General features: G+C 44.0%; 1 non-coding gene across 1 annotated transcript; it reads left to right on the top strand.

The window, feature by feature from the left end:
- Nucleotides 1–273: 273 nt before the first annotated feature.
- On the top strand, nt 274–345 carry TRNAE-UUC (transfer RNA glutamic acid (anticodon UUC)). The gene has a single exon. It is a non-coding gene; the product is annotated as a tRNA-Glu (tRNA).
- The last annotated feature ends 3182 nt before the right edge of the window (nt 346–3527 follow it).

The following is a 3527-nucleotide window of genomic DNA, read 5'->3' on the forward strand; positions in this document are numbered from 1 at the left end:
GATTGGAAACGGAAGCCGGGCTGCGGGAAGGCCAGGTTCGGGAGCCTGTGCCACAGAGCCACAACGCCGCAGCAGGCACCTGCAGCAGACGCTCCTGCGCCGGGCAGAACCCCCAGCGTTCAAAGGCTGAACACAGCCGACCGTAGCTGGCAGGCGCCCAAGACTCGCGCAGGCGCAGAGGACGAACTTGACGCCGGAGGCGGGGCGAACACAGAAAGCGGAAGTCAGTGCGAATGATTCAATTTACTGTGACCCAGCTCCTTTGTTGTCATCTCCCACATGGTCTAGCGGTTAGGATTCCTGGTTTTCACCCAGGCGGCCCGGGTTCGACTCCCGGTGTGGGAAGATATGGTATTTTGGAACCGGGTACAATGTATATTTAGAAATTTATTAGCAAGAACATAGATCCCTATTTGAAACTTACTGAACCTTGAATATGCAGCTACTGATTCACAACGTGAAAACCCTGTTCCCTGTGTGCACTTTTTAATTTCTTCCACTGCGTAATTTTAAAATTTCACAATACGTTATACTTAGTAATTAAATACTATTAACAAAGGCGATCCTGTCCTGGCTTGTTCACTGTTCTCTGCGTCCTCACTTAAGTCTCTGTCCCTCAGATAAATGGAGAACAGAATGGAGAGATGAGAAAAAAACCTGAAGGCAGGTGAACAGGGTGCTCCCTGATGCGACAGTCACTGAGGCTGAGCTGAAAACAAGGAAGAGATCTCTGAGGAGCACCAGAACTGTACCAGAGGTGTTGGGAGCACTGCACGAGTGCCCTGCCCTAAAATAATGACTGGTTCAAGGCCAGAAGGCAGCAGGAAGACAGGAGGTCACAGCTGAGGCGGATCTGCCTCCTTTCCAGGGCCTGGCCAGTCAGGTAGCACCCAGTGGACCCACGGGAATGCAAGTGATGGGAGTGAGAGCTGAAATTGCTATGGCAATAAGTATAGTTATTGTTATTTTATAGGCTAGCCTGTTATTGCAATTTTTTTGGAGCATAGAAAATGTAGCTGTTTTAGCCGCTTTTATAATTTTTAGCTAGAGGAATTACGGATGCTTTTATTAAAGAAAAATGTTTTTGATTATTGTTTTATTTATGGGGTTTCAGGGTCTATAGTTGTAGAGGGATTTAATATTTGTAATTTTTGTTTTTAGATTTATATTTTTCCCCTTGTAAACTATTTTCCCATTGAATAATGAGCAAATTGTAGAAATGGAAATGTGGTAGGAATGTACTACTGATTAGCAGGTAATCGCATGTGCCTTGGCCTTGGAGTCCTGGCTGCCGCTCCATGGCTACTGTTGAAGAATGAATAATGGCTTGCTTTGAAGAATATGAATACAGTGTTTTAAAGAATTATCTCTGGGGACACCTGCTTAGCCTTGAAGTGCGGACAGAGTGAACAAATGTCTGTACATGCCCCCTTAGTCTTGAAGTAAAAATAGAATAATTAGTTGCTTGTGCAGAAGCTTGTGAGGTTTTCAGTAAGTAAAAAGGACAGCTTTTTCTTGGGCTGTTGTGAGAACGCACCAAGTGTCAGTGTCTGTGTCTTTCTTTATCGCCGACTCCATGCACCCTTCCCGAGCTCCGAACTCTCGGCTGGAGCTGGACTCCGGCACAGAGGTTTGTGTGGGAGGAACCTAGATCCATTAGCCACGTGGGGGAAACTGAGGCAAGGGACCAGACTCGGTGTAAGCACACCTGTGGCTGGTTTGAATCCTAGCAAGCTCGGATTTTCAGCGGTGGAAAGGGTTCAGAAGACTTCCCAGCTTTTATTACGTCATTTCCAGAGGGACCTGAGGTAGTCTTCAGCTCCACATATTGTTACCAATGAAAGAAGCCTGTGTGAGAGGCGACCAGTCTGTTCAGAACAGGCCGTACTGTCTCCTCTCCAAGTTCTATTGATTGAAGAAAAGCAATTACCGTGACTCACTGGGATGCACCTAATTACGCGGCCAGTCACATGATGCTGAGGTTGCCAGCGTTTCCAGCGTGGCTGGACAAAAGTAGCAGTTGAGTAAAGAGGAATCTGCACCGCATGTAAACCAGCAAAATGAGACGCTGACTGTGTTTTGTGTAAAAGTCGCACTCTGCATGCAGGGGCACTCAATTCCGTTCTTTTTTTAAATTATGTATGTATGTATCTGAAAATCAGAGGTACAGTGAGAGAGGGAGCAACAGAGATCTTCGTTTGCTGGTTCGTTTCTCAGATGGCAACAAAAGCCAGGGCTGCACCAGGCTGAAGCCAGGAGTCAGGAGCTCTACCTGGGTAGCAGAACCCCAAACACTTTGCCATGTTTTGCTGGTTTTCCCAGTCCGTTTGCAAGGAACTCGACTGCCTGGACTCTGCTCCTCAGAGATGCCACATCACCCACTGAACAGGAAACCCTGCTTTGTTATTTCGGGAAAGTTTTTTTGGTTGTTGGTTTCGGTTTCTGTTTTGTGTTTTAACTAACCCTTGCTTTTTGAGGATTACCAAAGAGTGGCAAAGCAACTGTTTTCTCCTTAACAGTTTATTTCTGAAGACCTTCATGAAAGAAATATTTTTCTGGGTCTCCGTGGAGGAGCCAGTGATTGGCCAGTGTGTGGGTCACTGTTGATAAATTCCACTCCAAGTTTGTCTAGGCCTTGGAAGTCTAACTGTCCTACACAAAGCGATTACGGCATTGCAGTCTCAGTGCAGGTAGGACATGGCTATGTCAGTCAACTAACAAAGCAAACAGGAATTAAAACCACTCCCAGATGCCCACGTTAACATGATTTCAATTAGGAGTGGGATGACTGAGTCACAGGTAGTTCTAGTTTCAGATTTCTAAGGACTCTCGGTCTGTCTGTCTGTCATAGTGATTCGGCTACCATATACGCCCACCAACCATGCATCAAAAAATGTGATATATATACTACAGAATACTACTCAGCCATAAAATCGCATCCTGTCTTTTGCAACAAAATGAATGCAGCTAGAAACCATTATGCTTAGTTAACTAAATCAGCCCTCAAAACACAAATATTATGTTCTCTATTATATGTAATATTCAATATAGAATATAAAAAAGGCATAGGAACCAAATGGATCTCTTGTGATTTGGTTGCTTTTTAGCCCTTGCTTATATGGCTGTAAAACTTGCATCTTTCCGCTTTTTACTTGTGAATATGTGATTCGTTAAGCCTGTGGTTATAAAATAGAATGAAACTTTTGCAAAAATTAAGGAAATAAGAAAGGAAGGAAGATGGGGGAAGAAGGAGGGTAGAAAAGAAAGAAGGAGCGAAGTATGTTGAGCTTCTTAGAATTGTAACTATGTAATAAATGAAATCTGATTTTGTCTTACTAAATATAAGAAGCTTTAAACATACACAGAAAGCTAACACGAAATCCATAATGACAAGTTCGTCCTGGTTCAGTATCCTCTTCTGCCTCCTAGGTTTTGTGATGCTATGATCCATTCCAACACATGTTCCTTAACTTCCTTCTGGTATAAATGGACACAATCTTGTCATTATTTCAGCATATGGACTATCT

Source organism: Ochotona princeps, chromosome 6 (genome assembly GCF_030435755.1).
Source record: "Ochotona princeps isolate mOchPri1 chromosome 6, mOchPri1.hap1, whole genome shotgun sequence".
Lineage (NCBI taxonomy): Eukaryota > Metazoa > Chordata > Mammalia > Lagomorpha > Ochotonidae > Ochotona > Ochotona princeps.